The sequence below is a fragment of the Ranitomeya variabilis genome, chromosome 2 (assembly GCF_051348905.1).
Source record: "Ranitomeya variabilis isolate aRanVar5 chromosome 2, aRanVar5.hap1, whole genome shotgun sequence".
Taxonomy (NCBI): Eukaryota; Metazoa; Chordata; class Amphibia; order Anura; family Dendrobatidae; genus Ranitomeya; species Ranitomeya variabilis.
The window spans coordinates 690,170,230-690,187,534 of NC_135233.1; the positions used below are offsets into that span (position 1 = coordinate 690,170,230).

At 39.7% G+C, this 17,305-nt stretch overlaps 1 protein-coding gene across 3 annotated transcripts in view; it reads right to left on the reverse strand.

The window, feature by feature from the left end:
- The window catches only part of LAMA2 (laminin subunit alpha 2), a 1,287,603-nt gene that overhangs the window by 314,608 nt on the left and 955,690 nt on the right, over positions 1–17,305 (reverse strand). The gene's annotated exons all lie outside the window — the stretch shown is intronic.

The following is a 17,305-nucleotide window of genomic DNA, read 5'->3' on the forward strand; positions in this document are numbered from 1 at the left end:
ATCACGTTCTCTCATCACTAGTAGGAATAGAGCCATATTCTGCCTTCTGGGCTCTGACATAGATGCCTCTGACTATGATCCAATTTTATCCTCTTCTCAGATTCTCTTGTTCTGACCCGCCTAGATTACTATTTTCGCATTTCCACCAGATAGCAGCTAATCCTCAGGAATAGCACCTCTTCAACAAAGACCATGGAAGCTGACTTTTGAGATAATGCACAGTTATTTTCTTTACAATAGGGTCAAGATAGAGTGCATGGAAATGTAGTGACATAAATATTCCACAGGTCTATAAAAAAAAATGTCCAGGTGCCAAGGCTTTTTTTTAATGGATTTAGGGTATATTGAGGGGGCAAAATTAAAAAATCCTATTATTTTTGCTGAATTGATCCTATTTTTTTTAGACACAGTGCCTTGCAAAAGTATTCGGCTCCCTGGAACTTTTCAACCTTTTCCCACATATCATGCTTCACACATAAAGATACCAATTGTACATTTTTGGTGAAGAATCAACAACAAGTGGAACACAATTGTGAAGTTGAACAAAATTTACTGGTTATTTTACATTTTTTTGGAAATTCAAAAACTAATAAGGGGGGCGTGCAATATTATTCAGCCCCTTTACTTTCAGTGCAGCAAACTCACTCCAGAAGTGCATTGTGGATCTCTGAATGACCCAATGTTGTCCTAAATGCCTAATGATGATAAATATAATCCACCTGTGTGTAATCAAGTCTCCTTATAAATGCCCCTGCTCTGTGATAGTCTCAGGGTTCCGTTTGAAGCCCAGAGAACATCATGAAGACCAAGGAACACAACAGGCAGGTCCGTGATACTGTTGTGAAGAAGTTTAAAGCTGGATTTGGATACAAAATGATTTCCAAAACTTTAAACATTCCAAGGAGCACTGTGTAAGCGATGATATTGAAACAGAAGGAGTATCATACCACTGCTAATCTACCAAGACCCGGCTGTCCCTCTAAACTTTCATCTCAAACAAGGAAAAGACTGATCAGAGATACAGCCAAGATGCCCATGATCACTCTGGATGAACTGCAGAGATTTACAGCTGAGGTGGGACAGTTTGTCCATAAGACACCAATCAGTCGTACACTGCACAAATCTGGCCTTTATGGAAGAGTGGCAAGAAGAAAGCCATTTCTCAAAGATATCCATAAAAAGTGTTGTTTAAAGTTTGCAACAAGCCACCAGGGGGACACACCAAACATGTGGAAGAAGGTGCTCTGGTCAGATGAAACCAAAATCGAACTTTTTGGCAACAATGCCAAACGATATGTTTGGCGTAAAGGCAACACAGCTCATCACCCCAAACACACCATCCCCACTGTCAAACATGGTGGTGGCAGCATCATGGTTTGGGCCTGCTTTTCTTCAGCAGGGACAGGGAAGATGGTTAAAATTGATGGGAAGATGGATGGAGCCAAATGCAGGACCATTCTTGAAGAAAACCTGTTGGAGTCTGCAAAAGACCTGAGACTGGGACGGAGATTTGTCTTCCAACAAGACAATGATCCCAAACATAAACCAAAATCTACAATGAAATGGTTCACAAATAAACATATCCAGGTGTTAGAATGCCCAAGTCAAAGTCCAGACCTCAATCCAATCGAGAATCTGTGGAAAGAGCTGAAAACTGCTGTTCACAAATGATCTCCATCAAACCTCACTGAGCTCGAGCTGTTTGCCAAGGAAGAATGGGCAAGAATTTCAGTCTCTCGATGTACAAAACTGATAGAGACATACCCCAAGTGACTTGCAGCTGTAATCGCAGCAAAAGGTGGCGCAACAAAGTATTAAGTTAAAGGGGCCGAATAATATTGCACGCCCCACTTTTCAGCTTTTGAATGTCCACAAAAATTTAAAATAACCAATAAATTTCGTTCAACTTCACAATTTCGTTCAACTTGTTGTTGATTCTTCACCAAAAATTTACATTTTGTATCTTTATGTTTGAAGCATGATATGTGGGAAAAGGTTGAAAAGTTCCAGGGAGCTGAATACTTTTGCAAGGCTCTGTATTTCATACAAGAAAATTATGCATTCCCCAATGCGACTTGTGTGTGATAACAAATGCAATAGTTGTTGGTGTTTTGACTACTTAAAAGTGTGCTTAATGAAATATCCCATATAATTATCTTTTATTTCAATTTGTGGACTTACAATGCTATGAGTGACTTTTTGAAGCCAGAATTATACTGTAATTAATTAATTAACTATTAAATAAGATACTAGGTAAAATCAGGCAAAACCAAAGTCATATTCTTAATCCGCACCATAAAACCGTTCAGACATCATTGCCACCAAAGTCACTGAATACCAGTGTTACATTTTTAGCAGTACGGCTCTTATTTGAAGGTAGCGGTGAAAAGTAATGCGAGCAGAAGATGTAATCCAGTAGTACGGCCAAAAAAGTAAAAGTTAAAGAATCACATTTATTACAAACAGTGACCAAAACCATTATTCAATTAAACACATGTCCTATGCATTTCTAGACCTTTTAGGGCTCATAATCACTGCTCCATTAGGAGCCCTGAATGGGCTAGTAAACCGCAGGCCAAGTGTTACATTGAATAATATACTTTTCTTGTCACTGTTTTAAATGGACAAGATCTTTGATATTTCAACTTTTCCATTTTTGATGGCACTGCATTACATCCTCTTTTGTATATGGATGAACCGGCTTGGGACTTTATGCACCATATCAACTAAACGATTCCACTCCCCTGCCGTGGTGAACTAGAATGTTCCTTCTTTTTCATTTTATGTGAACAAAGCCTAACAGACTGATGACACACAACATGTACTGTATAATCTGCTGTCACTGGCTGACTGCAGGATGCTGATACATCTGAAAGGAAAAGAATGGGAATAAAAAATTCTGTGCAGCCTTGCTTGTTATTATTATGGCAAAGAGGACCATTTTGATAGTATTCTCTTTGTGTGTTTAGTGCCTCTAAACTGTAACATGTTTTCTATTGCGGCAATTTTATTTAACGTATTTTCCATTACATTTGCTATGACTCCATTAATGTTTATCTGGACCACAAAAATTGTAATAAATGGAACAGAACACAATTTAGAAGTCACTTACACATATCATTTGAATCTAAAAAACTTTCTTTATTCCAGTAGCTTGTTGAAAGTAAAATCATTTGTATTTGTAAGAATATCAAGACTCCATGTTCAAGAACAAGCTTACCAAGAACTATAAATGTCAGAGAAAAAATAATGTTTGGTAAATGACTGCACTCACTGAGCTGGCAATGGAAGCAATCTGTAGCCACGTTATACAACATTGAGGTAGTACTATAAGACGACAATAAAACAGTTATTTCTGGCCGTTCACAACGAAGCAATTTCATGCTCATTTTGTGACTGTATTTATTCAAACATGCATTAGAATTATTACACTTAGCGAAAGCTTTTACTTTAAATCCTCCTAGATTCGTCTTTTCACTGCGCCGTGAAGAATAATGGGCAGCATAAAAAGCCAGCTTCTAAGAAGTACATTTATTTCTTTAGTTTTAAGCTTAGCATAAGAGCTCATACATTAAAGTCGGAATATCACAAACACGTATACATGGAAGCAATGCAGTAATATATTTACTGATGATATTATTTTAAGAGCCTAACTTGAGAATTAGTGGCACAGAAAACGCTGGCTACTTTGGAAACCGATTACAGCATAATATGTTTATGAGCATTAAGTTAGATTTTTATATTATTAAAATATATGTATTTCATAAGATAGAAATAAAATTTAAGTTCAGGTTTACCTCTGGTGAACTTTCTTGAGCATATTACAAAAAATCAATTTAGCAATAGGGGCAAAAGGGGGATGATTTGAACGTTTGTGTTTCTTTTCATCATTTTTAAAACTTTTTATCACTTTTTACTGCATTTAAAGGGAACCTGTCACCTCTTTTTGCCGCTATAATGTGCGGCCACTGCATTTTGGGGCTTATCTACAGCATTCTGTAATGCTGTAGATAAGCCCCTGGTCTGACCTGAAAGATTAGAAAAACATGTTTTATTATACTCATCCGGTGGCGGTCCGGTTCTATGGATGCCGCAGGTCCCAGGTCCGGTGCCTCCCATCTTCATGCGATGTCGTCATCCTGCTTGCTTCGTGCCACACTCCTGCGCAGGTGTACTGATCTGCCCTGTTGAGGGCAGAGCAAAGTACTGCAGTGCGCAGGCGCTGGGCCTCTGACCTTTTCTGGCGACTGCGCACTGCAGTACTTTGCTCTGCCCTCAACAGGGCAGATAAGTACACCTGAGCAGGAGTGCAGCACGAAGCAAGCAGGATAACAACATCGCATGAAGATGGGAGGCGCCGGACCAGGGACCTTGGACGCCAATCAAACCGAACTGCTCCTGGGTGAGTATAATAAAGCTTGTTTTTCTACTCTTTAAGATCAGACCAGGAGCTGATCTACAGCATTACAGAATGCTGTAGATAAGCCCTGAAAGCTAGTGGCCACATCTTCTGGTGGCAAAACAAGGGGACAGGTTCCCTTTAATAGTCCTTTAAGGAAACTTGAAGATGCAATCATCCTATTGCCTGTGCTTCCTTCACAGGCATTCACAGGAGGAACGTGATGACAGGCAGGGGCATCTTTAGCAGACCCCGGCTGTCATGGTAACCCATTGGTTCCCTTTGATCACATGCCAATGGGCAGGAACAATGACTCACTTCCTGTCTATGCATGTTAAATACCTCTGTCAGTAATTGACAGTGGCATTTAACTGATTAACAGCCGTGGGTGGATCTCAAATCCACCAGTGGCTATTAGAGGTGCTTAATGGCTGTGAGCCTGCATTAAAGTCATGGACATGGCCGATAACATAAATATATGACATCGGTCATTAAAAGGTTAATACAATTCCCTTCATTTCCCATATATAGAAAAATGTATGTATGTATGTATGTGTTCAAACGTATGTGCACAAGTTTTCAGATTTCTATGAATTTTTCTAGCTAAAAGTGCAACCAATGCAACCATCTTGCTATTAGAGAACATTCACAAAACCATATTTTACGATCGTTGTTATAGCCGCAGTCTCTAACAAAAATGTGTTGTTTTTTTTTTAACCTCAACTAACAGCCTAGAATATGCCTACTATGCTGTTATTTCAGGTCTACTTATGTGTGATCATGGCCAGCCTGGGGATGATAAAGAAGGATAAGATTCTAACAGGAGTCTATTGTTTGGCAGTTTCAGAGCTTTTTATGCAATTAGATGTTAATGTCCATAGTACAGTAAAAAAAGTGCAAAATGAAATGCAAAAACTTTATTATTTAAGGGGTAAGGAAAGGTGTTTAAAAGGAAACTATCATTAGTTTCATGCTCCATGAAGAAAGGGCATCATTTAGAAACTTGCTGCGTGATTGCAGTGAGGTATGTTTTTCTTTCAAACATTGTGATGTTTCAAAGAAGACAGTTTGAAAAGCAGATACCTAAAGGAAAAGACCTTACTAGTTTCTGCTTCAGGTTGGCTTCCCCCTGCTTCACACCATCTGATTGACAAATCTATCGCTCTGTCTGTACATCATACATAGGAGAGATCTGTCGGTCAACTAGAGCTGAATGGTCTGGGTGGAAGCTGCAGGGTTTGCAAGCAATAATTTCTCAGACATGCAGCTGCATTTGTAAGAAAAACATACTGTACTTGGCTGCAGTCACACAGCAAGGCTCTGATACATGGTCTAATAGTTTAGGGAGCATAAATCTAGAGACAGATTTCCTTTAAGGGAGTTTTTTTTAGTTTGTGCTTGACATTTTGCTGATATTTTTTTCTATAGGCTTCTCTGTAGGACTTGAAAAATAGTGTGTGAAAAGAATATTAATTAAATTTTTTACAATAAAAAAGCCACTAAACCACTTGAAAGAAACTCAGTTTCAAACAAGTATGTTTATTTTTTCTATCAGAAGAATCTCTCTCTCTCTCTCTCTCTCTCTCTCTCTCTCTCTCTCTCTCTCTATATATATATATATATATATATATATATATATACACTGCTCAAAAAAATAAAGGGAACACTAAAATCCCACATCCTAGATATCACTGAATGAAATATTCCAGTTGTAAATCTTTATTCATTACATAGTGGAATGTGTTGTGAACAATAAAACCTAAAAATTATCAATGTAAATCACAAATAATATCCCACAGAGGTCTGGAGTTGGAATGATGCTCAAAATCAAAGTGGAAAATGAAGTTACAGGCTGATCACACTTCAGTGGAAATGCCTCAAGATGAGGAAATGATGCTCAGTAGTGTGTGTGGCCTCCACGTGCCTGTATAACCTCCCTACAATGCATGGGCATGCTCCTGATGAGGCGGCGGATGGTCTCCTGACGAATCTCTTCCCAGACCTGGACTAAAGCATGCGCCAACTCGTGGACAGTCTGTGGTGCAATGTGACGTTGGTGGATCGTGCGAGACATGATGCCCCAGATGTGTTCAATCGGATTCAGGTCTGTGGAACGGGCAGGGAAGTCCATAACTTCAATGCCTTCATCTTGGAGGAACTGCTGACACACTTCAACCACTTGAGGTCTGGCATTGTCTTGCATTAGGAGGAACCCATGGCCAATCGCCCCAGTATATGGTCTCACAAGGGGTCTGAGGATCTCATCTCGGTACCTAATGGCAGTCAGGCTACCTCTGGTGAGCAAATGGAGGGCTGTGCAGCTCTCCAAAGAAATGCCACCCCACACCATTACTGCCCCACTGCCAAACCGGTCAAGCTGAAGGATGTTACAGGCAGCAGATCACTCTCCACTGCATCTCCAGACTCTGTCACGTCTGTCACATGTGCTCAGTGTGAACCTGCTTTCATCTGTGAAGAGCACAGGGCGCCAGTGGCGAATTTGCCAATCCTGGTGTTCTGTTGCACATGCCAAGCATCCTGCACAGTGTTGGGCTGTGAGCACAACCCGCATCTCTGGATGTCGTGCACTCAGACCATCCTTATGGAGTCGGTTTCTAACCTTTTGTGCAGACATATGCACATTTGTGACCTGTTGGAAGTCATTTTGCAGGGCTCTGGCAGTGCTTTTCCTGTTCCTCCTTGCACAAAGGCTGAGGTAGCGGTCCTGCTGCTGGGTTGTTGCCTTCCTATGGCCCCCTCCACATCTGCTGATGTACTGGCCTGTCTCCTGGTAGCGCCTCCAGCCTCCGAACACTATGCTGACAGATACAGCAAACCTTCTTGCCACAGCTTGCATTGATGTGCCATCCTGGATGAGCTGCACTACCTGAGCCACTTTTGTGAGTTGTAGAGTCCGTCTCATGCTACCATGAGTGTGAAAACACAAACAACATTCAAAATTGACCAAAATATCAGCCAGAAATATACCTCTGCTCTAAACATCATAGATTAAGTAGGATGGTTTGCATAATAATTTATGAAATAAATGGCCAAAATTATTTAAATTGTCCAGTTCAGCCAGCTTATATCTCTGAGCAGATTAAATGGATATTCAACAACATTGCCTATGCATGGAGAAGATGATAAATGCTAGATCGGTAACGGTCTGTAAGCACTGGTCACTGAAATTGTTCTCTGTCTCTCTCAACCATTTTGTATGGAATAGGAATGAATCACAAGTGATGGCCAAGTTTGTTACCGATAATCTATACAACTCTATGGGATAGAGGCAACTAAGCTAAGCTTCTCTCTCATCCTATGTGTGTTTATTTATATAGGATTGTATTGAACAGTAGCTATTGGATAGATGATAGATGTTAACAGTTGGGATTCACCTTTATAATCATAAAGTAGTAAACATAGTCCTTAATATTATGCTGCTTGAGTATATAATATTTTTGCTTAGAAAGGTATAGATTTCCTTCATCTCTCCATGAATTTTGCTTTCCTGGCACATAATCGTTTATGACACAGAGACTTTTTCAACTTTCTTTGTAATCCTTATTTGCAATGTTTTTATCAACTGCCAAGCCAAAGACACATTTAAAAAATGGATTTTCATAATTAGAATATGAATAAGTAATACAACCACATATTGTTCTTCTATTCTGCAGGAAACAATCCACAGTGTGACCAGTGAAGCATAAACGCCATCACAAAAACAATGCATTTAAAAGGCTTATCAGTTTAAAAGTAGATTAAACTACACATCTTTGTGTGAAGCTTAATTCTGGACTTAGCTGGAATCCAAATCTATGCTCTGTTTCTTTGATCTTGCCTTGAAAGCCAAATCCTTGAACTGAGTTAAAGATTCCAGGATTGACTGCCAGGATAGACTGCTTAAGCTATAGCTGCTTAAAGCTCTTAGGAAATTGTGTAATATAATAGCTACACCGTAATAGCTATTTTCATAAGTTAAATGAAACTATTCTAAATCTATCACTTTTTTGCGTGTCTTTACCTGAAAACATGGCTGATTTTATATTCCAGTTTGGAATGAACTTATAATGAACTTTTATATTGGAAAAAAAGATACACTTCTTTAGTCAAAAAGGAAAGAGCAGCTATTTTGCTGCCTCCAAAAGGACTTTTTCTTCTTCTTTCAGCGAAGTTCCAAGAAAGACAAGAGCAGAACAAATATAAGTGACCAGAAACTTTCTCTTTGTTGTCAAGCACAGCTTCCTCATTCTCATACACATGCACCCAAAGTAAGTCCACTAGGTCTTCCTAATCTCTGTGGGTACATTATTATGTGTGGAGGGCTGTTGGGGGTCATTATATTGTGTGGGGACCATTATATTTTGTGGAGGGCTCTTGGGCCATTATACTGTGTGAGGGCTTTGGGGGTAGTCATACTTTTTTGTGGCCATTGAGGTCCTCTCAATGTGTGTTTGAACTGTGCAGACATCATCCTGTGTGGGGTGGAGTGTCCTCATACTACAGCATACATAGGGTTATAGCAAGACATCATACTATGTTGGGGACACTATGGGGCATCATACTATGTTGGGAACACTAGGGGCATCATACCTTGTGGGGTGAGGTTACTGTGGAGTTATCATATTGTGCGTGCAGAGGGTACGGTGGAGGAAATCACTGTGGGGGGTTTATACTGTGTTTGGCAGGGCACTTTTGTTGGTATCCTAGTGGGTCATTTTGTATGTGCCGTAAAGTTAGAGATACGCACTTCTGTGACTATGCCTTTGTGCTATGACCCTGCTAAATATCTGGGGGGTTTTTGGTGGGGGACACAATTAGGACTTCTGCTATGGGGCCTAATAATTTTTATGTGCATTCTTGTGCACTGGACTGTAAATGGAAGGGTACAGGCTCAGTTGTGACATCACTGATTGTGAATGGTTGAAAATGTGTTATCAGCTGTGCTATCGCTCATTGTAATCCTACTTGTTTTGCTAACAACTCTTCTTGAGTGGCTACTGTGAAATTGTAAAACTACTAATTTTCATTAAAGATCGAAGAATAAAAACAAAATTTATTTAAAGGGAAAACATTTTTTAAATGGAAACTCACAACTGATTCATGCTACCCAATCCATGTGTAACATGTAACTGGCTGCATGATTTCAGACATGCATGTTTGACTGTGAAGCGCTACAGTGTTTTAGAGAAAAGCACACTTTTAATGCAGCTGGGAAACAAGCCACTTGGGTGACTAATGAAAAAGAAGGAGCCCCAGATGCCTTTTTTTTGCAGTAAACCACGATGGATCAGCCTTGCTAACTAGTCTCCTGCGTGACTCTGTCATCATTTTTAATAGCGCTGAGAAATAAGAGTATAGCGCCCCTCGGAAAATCTCAGGAGTCTTGACTAGCAGGTTTAGCTGAAACCTCGGAGAACATGATTCAGGTCAGCTTTTACCAACCCCAAATAAAGGTCTGATTTCCCATTTATTTATTTCTCCTCTGATATGATCTGGCACATCAGAGGACAGAAATGGGGTCCCCTGAGCCCCCTTGGCACCTCCTGCATCCATTTGTCCTGTCCACCGGCCCTCGGCATCTTCTTCAGGGATGAAAATGGCACCCGCCGAGATCTGCCGGCCAGCACCTGGCAACAATAGGCGATTTTTCCTATTGGTTCATGTTCACCACTGTGATAGACTTTATCATAGGGTTCAATATAAAAAAAATTAAATCAACCCCCCTTTATCACCCCCTTAGTTAGGTAAAAATTATAAAATAAAAAAATTTAATTTTTTTTCATTTTTCCATTAGGGTTAGGGTTGGGGCTAGGGTAATGTTTGGGGCTAGGGTTAGGGTTGGGGCTAGGGTTAGAGCTAGGTGTTGTGAATTAGACTTTTTGGCTCCCTCTTGTGGTTACTAGTGATATGACTCTGGGATTGTCTTTCCTCAGTTTGGCACCCACCTGGGTCGTTAGTCCAGGGGTGTTGCTATATAAGCTTCCTGGATCCTTAGTCCAGTGCCTGGCATCGTTGTAATCAGATCCTTTCTGTTTGCTCCTGTCTGCTGGTCCTGGTTCGTGCAAAATTAAGCTAAGTCTTGCTTCTTTGTTTTTTGGTAATTTGCTTGCTCTCATTTTTGTCCAGCTTGTACTAAATGTGATTCCTGACCTTGCTGGAAGCTCTAGGGGGCTGGTGTTCTCCCCCCGGGCCGTTAGATGGTTCGGGGGTTCTTGAATATCCAGCGTGGATATTTTGATAGGGTTTTTGCTGACCATATAAGTCATCTTACTATATTCTGCTATTAGCTAGTGGGCCTCTCTTTGCTAAATACCTAGCTCATTCTTACGTTTGTCTTTTCCTCTTACCTCACCGTTATTATTTGTTGGGGGCTTGTATCCAACTTTTGGGGTCTTTTCTCTGGAGGCAAGAAAGGTCTTTCTTTTCCCTTCTAGGGTTAGTTAGTTCTCCGGCTGGCGCGAGACATCTAGAACCAACGTAGGCACGTTCCCCGGCTGCTGCTATTTGTGGTGCTAGGATTAGATATATGGTCAGCTCAGTTACCACTGCCCTATGAGCTGGTTTTTTGTGTTTGCAGACTTAGTAATTATTTCTGAGACCCTCTGCCATTGGGGTCATAACAGCTAGGGTTATGATTGTGCTAGAGTTGTGTTAGGGTTAGGGTTGGAGCTAGGGTTAGGGTTGGATTAGTGTTAGGGTTGGGGATAGGGTTAGAGGTAAGATTAGGATTGGGCTAGGGTTGGGCAAGGATTAGGGGGGTAAGTTTTGGGTTGGTTTTAGGGTTAGGGTTGTGTTGGGGCTAGGATTGTGTTGTGGTTACGGTTGTGGTATTGGGGTTAGGGTGGTGTTGGGTTAGGGTTGTGGTTAGGGTTGGGATTAGGGTTAGAGGTGTGTTGGGGTTAGGTATGGGATTAATGAATTGCAGGATACTCTGGTCACATGAGAGTTACAGCCACTTGATGAAGACGGAGCTGTTCCGTCGAAACGCGTTGTGGAATTCAATAAACAAAGAAACTTTTAATCCTTTCATGTGACCAGATTATCCTGCAACTCACTGTTTTTTCCTCTCCTGAGGCACCAGGCAGGAGCTGCATCGGACCTTTCTCAATCAACATCTTCCCTGACCGCCAGCTTGGTACTCTGTTAGCCTGTCTTCTCTGTATCTATCTGCAGTATGGGATTAAGGCTGTGTTGAGGTTGGAGTTAGAATTAGGAGGCTTCCACTGTTTAGATACATCAAGGGGTCTCCATATGCGACATGGCACCCACCATTGATTCCAGCCAATTTTGTGTTCAAAAAGTCCCTCCCTTTTGAGCCATGCCATGTGCCCAAACAGTGGCTTTCCCCCACAGAAATTGCACATTAAATTTTGTGGTCAATTTTCTCCTGATACCCTTGTGAAAAAAATGTTTGGTTCCAAAGTAAATTTTTTCTGAAAAAGGTAAAATGTTCATTTTTTCCTTACACATTCCTTTAATTCTCGTGAACCACCTGAAGGTTAATAAACTTCTTGAATGTGGGTGCATTTTTTAGAATGGTATCACTTTTGGGTATTTTCTGTATTATTGACCCCCAAACTCACCTCAAATGTGAGGTGGTCCATAAAAAAATTGTTTTGTAAATTTTGCTGGAAAAATGCTAAATTGCTGGTCAACTTTTAACCCTTATAACATCCTAACAAAAAAAATTATGGTTCCAATATTGTGCTGATGTAAAGTAGACTAGTAGAGTAGTGGGAAATAATAATTATTAACTATTTTGTGCGATATAAGGCTGGTTTCACACTTGCGTTTTGATCTGCAGCGTTTTAGCGCTAAAAAACGCATGCGTTTTTTTTCTATACTTAACATTAAAAAACGCATACGTTTTTTAGAATGCGTTTTGACGCATTTTCGGCAACGCATGCATTTTTTGACGCGTGCGTTTAGTTGCAGAAATGCAACCTGTAGTAATTTCTAGCGGCGTTTTTTTGCCACAAAAAAACGCATGCGTTTATTCGCGGCAAAAAAATGTATTGCTGTCTATGTAAACGCATGCGTTTTTAAGCACATGCGTTTGCATGCGTTTTTAAACGCATGCGTTTCTATACAAAAACACAAGAAAACACAAAAAAAACAAGAAAACCCTAACCCTAACCCTAACCCTTGGGTTACTAGGGATCCTAACCCTAACCCTAACGTTAGGAACCTAGTAACCCTAGGGATCCTAACCCTAACCCTAACCTTTGGGATCCTAACCCTAACCCTTAGGGTTAGGGTTAGGATCCAAACCCTTAGGGTTAGGGTTAGGGTTAGGGTTACGATCCCTAGGGTAACGGTTAGGGTTAGGATCCCTAGTAACCCTAGGAATCCTAACCCTAACCCTAACCCTAGGGATCCTAACCCTAACCCTTAGGGTTAGGGTTAGGATCCTAACCCTTAGGGTTAGGGTTAGGATCCTAACCCTTAGGGTTAGGGTTAGGGTTAGGAACCCTAGGGTTATGGTTAGGGTTAGGGTTAGGGGTAGGGTTAGGGTTAGGGTTAGGGGTAGGGTTAAGGGTAGGGTTAGGGTTTGGATTCCTAGGGTTAGGGTTAGGGGTGGGGTTAGGTTTAGGGTTAGGGTTTGGATCCCTTTATCACCTTGATGGTGGGGGGTGGCTTATCAGTGACCTGGTGACCAGGACATTCTTCTAATAAAAAGCTACCCCTAACCCTAACCCTAGGGATCCTAACACTAACCCTAACCCTAACCCTATGTAATTCTATAAATAGTGGGTTTTCTAGTTGATTTTAATGATTGGCAGCTGTCACACACTTCTCTGCATGCGTTTCCAAAACACAAATGCAGGAAAAAACGCATGTAAACGCGTCAAAACGCCGCGTTTTTTTTTCATGCAAAAACACATGCGTCTTAAAAAACGCAGCGTTTGCACGCGTTTACATGCGTTTTTTCACATACATTTTTTTAAAAAACGCTGCAGATCAAAATGCAAGTGTGAAACCAGCCTAACTCTGATTTAAGGGAACAAAAATTAAATTTTGAAAATTGCAAGATGTTCTAAATTTTTGCCAAATTTCCATTTTTTTCATAAATAAATGCAAGTCATAGCGAAGAAATTTTACCACGAACATGAAGTACAATATGTCACGAAAAAACAATCTCAGAATCAGTGGGATCAGTTGGCGCATTCTAGAGCTATAACCTCATAAAGTGAAAGTGGTCAGAATTGTAAAAATTGGCTTGGTCATGAAGTACCAAATTGGCTCTGTCAATAAGGGGTTAATGTGTTTTGATGTTTTATTTCAGTTATTGTAATAAGACATTGTAAAATGCCACAGAATACAAAATCCTAATTTGTAAAAGGTGCTTTCTACTTGTAAAAATTTATCCTCAAATCAGTGTTGTTATTTAGAAGAGACAAATGGAAAAAGCACAACATAGCATTACATGTCACCCATTAGTAAAGTTGAACCTCGCTTTGTGGTCCATAGCCTCTAATAAGGTATATAGAAATAATTATCATGGTAGACACTTCCTGTATCTAACATTTTTAACAATGCTGACTTGTTAGCATTCTGTTTTCATGGAGCTACTATTTCTAAATTATTATATGAAGTACTGCATTAGAAGTACGCTATGACAATATTTGCACAATTAATAATAGCTAGAGGAGTAAACCTGAGCATTTATTCATTCATTTGTATGTTTGTAATAATCTTTGTATTTGTTGTTCTGTGGTCATATCACTTGCTTTCTATTAATCAGAAAATAGGGTATTATTTCACAAAATCAACAATTTAAAGGGGTTGGGAAGGTCATTAGCAGAATGTGAAGCATTTGGACTGCATTCTTGAAGTCAATGCTAATACTTTGTACTGAAAAAAAACCTTCAATTTGTACTGAATGATACAACTAAGTATATGGGAAAAACAGACAAAGAAAAGAACATTAGATAAAAGATGAAAGGGGAAATAAACACAGTCATTTTCAGCCCTAAATTACCTCTACAAACTGAGACATAATAAAAGGATACAGAACATGAACTAAAGGTAGCCACGATCAATACAAACTATAATCCAAATCTTGTCTTGAGAATACTTATATACAATAGAACTGCTGTCTATATCTAAAAAAAAAGAATTACAGATTACGCCAACTTTATAAATCTTAAACTTTCTATCACTGTCTATCATAAGTGTTGCCATACCAACATATCCTACTACACAGCTGGCGACATGGCAGAAAAGTTATGATGTTCTTTCTGATTTTATAGGCTAACAGCTCATCATAATTCCAAGATAAATAGATAAAATATAAAAATGTTCAGATTTTGTTTAACCCCTTAAAGGGTTGTTCTCAATATAGCGCTTCTGGAGCGCACTGCTCCCCTGCCTCCCAGCTTACCAAGGGACAGCGCACTCCTGATTATTTTCTAGCCTGGACCAGCTTAGACCAATGCGGCAAGCTGAGGAGAACAGCCTACATCAGAGTAGCGCTTGCAAGCATTGCACTTCTTCTTTAGAAGACTGGTCAGATCTGATAGAGTACATAGGCAGACAGTATCCTAGGCATGAAGCAGAAAACTATAAAGATAAAAGTTTCTTTGTTCTCGAGAATGGAGTGGCATTTTTAATAACAAGTTGCAAGGTTGCTCATTTCTACAATTATTTGTATCTATTGATAATGTGGAAAATTTACATACGCAGAGTATTTGGGACATGGGGATGAAGTTCCATTTTTTAAATCTGACCTGTAATTTTTCATGGTTATAACTTTGGCATACTTTTACATATAGAAGGAAGTGATTGTAAGATTTGTTATTTATGATACAATTGTCCCAATTCATCACACAACTTTTGTCAGTTTTCTATAGTAATACCGTTTGAAATGTCAAAACATTTTTCAACTGTTGAAATTTTTACTCCAATCTTGGTCAGCTCTATCAATTTTTTAAAAGTGGCCAAAACTTGGGTGGGATAGAGTGTGACCAAGGGCACCTGACAAGTTCAGCTTAATACAAACAGAAATGTACACCAGTTTAATTAGAGATGAGGGAATATGTTCGGGTCCCTGCTTAGGCTGCTTTCACACTAGCGTCGGCACGGGGCTGTCGCTATGCATTGGCCCGACGTGCCAACGCGTGTTGTAAAAATAATACCTGACATGGGCAGCGGATGCAGTCAATGCTTCCGCTGCCCCATTGTAAGGTCCGGGGAGGAGGGGGCAGAGTTTCGGCTGCGCATGTGCGGTCGAAAATGGCGGACTCGAAGCACAAAAAAATGTTACATGTAACTTTTTTTGTGCCGAGAGTCCACCAAAACACGACGCAACCATAGGTCGCAATGCATCGCTAATGTTAGTCTATGGGGAAAAAATGCATCCTGCAGACAACTTTGCAGGATGGGTTTTTTCTCCTAAACAACGCATTGCGACATACAGCCAACAACGCTAGTGTGAAAGTATCCTTATTCGGCAAGCTATAGCACTTCCCAAATAAGCTACAGCAGGAACCTGGATACATGGAGCGCGCCGGCTGATTAGCGCCGCAGCTGCATGTGTCGTGGCTGTGTGACAGTCACAACACATGCATGGACAGCCTGTGTGTTTTGCTCTCCGTGCATGTGTTGTGACTGTCACACAGCCACGACACATGCAGCTGCGGAGCCGAAGAGCTGATTATTGGTAGCGGTCCGAATTAGCAGGTACCCGAACATATTCGCTAATCTCTACTCTTAATTAGCTTGGCGGATCTTATTCCTGCAATTTCTTCATTAAGCCTGGAATACATAACACTAATCTTAATTAATTGGAGCCGTATATTTTGTTTTTTTTGCTACAAATAAATAGACATTTGTTAACATTTACAATGTATAATTTTTTTACGTTTGCAACATTTTCAATAAGCCCATTTATTTTATTGGACGTTGTAAAAGCTTCTAGTTTAAGAAGCAATTGTTTATATCTATTAGAAACTTTCAGAAATCTTTTTTTTTAATGGGACCAAATCAGTTCTCAAGTGCCTTTGCACCCCTAAAGTATTTAAAATACTACTTAGGACATTCATTAACCCCTTTTAGTGTTTCACAGGAATGTTTACAAGCGTATATATTTCTATATTTTTTTCAGAATTGAAATTTTAATCCATATAAAACCAAACACGGAAAAAGCATCTCATTTATTACTGTATCTGCAGTGTTTAAAAATATTCCAAATATGATCATAGTGTGCTACTTGATTGAAATATAGGCCTTAGAAATTAAGGAAAACCTTGTGGATTTTAAAACCTTAATTTTCGTATGATATTTATTTCAGACTTAATTTAATTGTGCAAAGACTTTGAGGGGTCAATGTGCAAGAAACACTGCCAAAGTTACTAAGTTTTGAAAACTGTATGACTCCAGAAATTCATCTAGGTTTTTAGTGTGCATTTTAACTGTACAGGTGTTTCACGCATTTTCATAACATTGAGATGTAAAAATTGAAAATGTTATACATTGTTTTAGATTTTGTTTAAGTAATTTTTTCTATTTTCCCATGATATGATCAGATAACAGGTTCCCCACAATTTGTTAGGACCTTGCTGGTTGGTGGGAGGTTTTGGAGGAAAGGAAGCCCTTCACTGAACTGCTTAATAACATACTCATAGCATTTTTCTATAACTACTAATAGAGAGCTCATTGCGTAGAGATTTTTGCAGTTAACATGTGTTCAATAGTCACGGTATGAATCCATATATTCTACTCTCCCTCTAAAGTGGTGTGGGATCCACCACACGTGAATAGATAATACTAATGTTTATTCCAAACTTTGTTAAAAACATCTTTGTCAGTGTATAATCCATGGAAAGATCAGGCAAAGGTCTATAAGACATGGGAGACATTACGCATTTCAAATCTTTGAACTCAGACTATGAATCTATTCCCTGG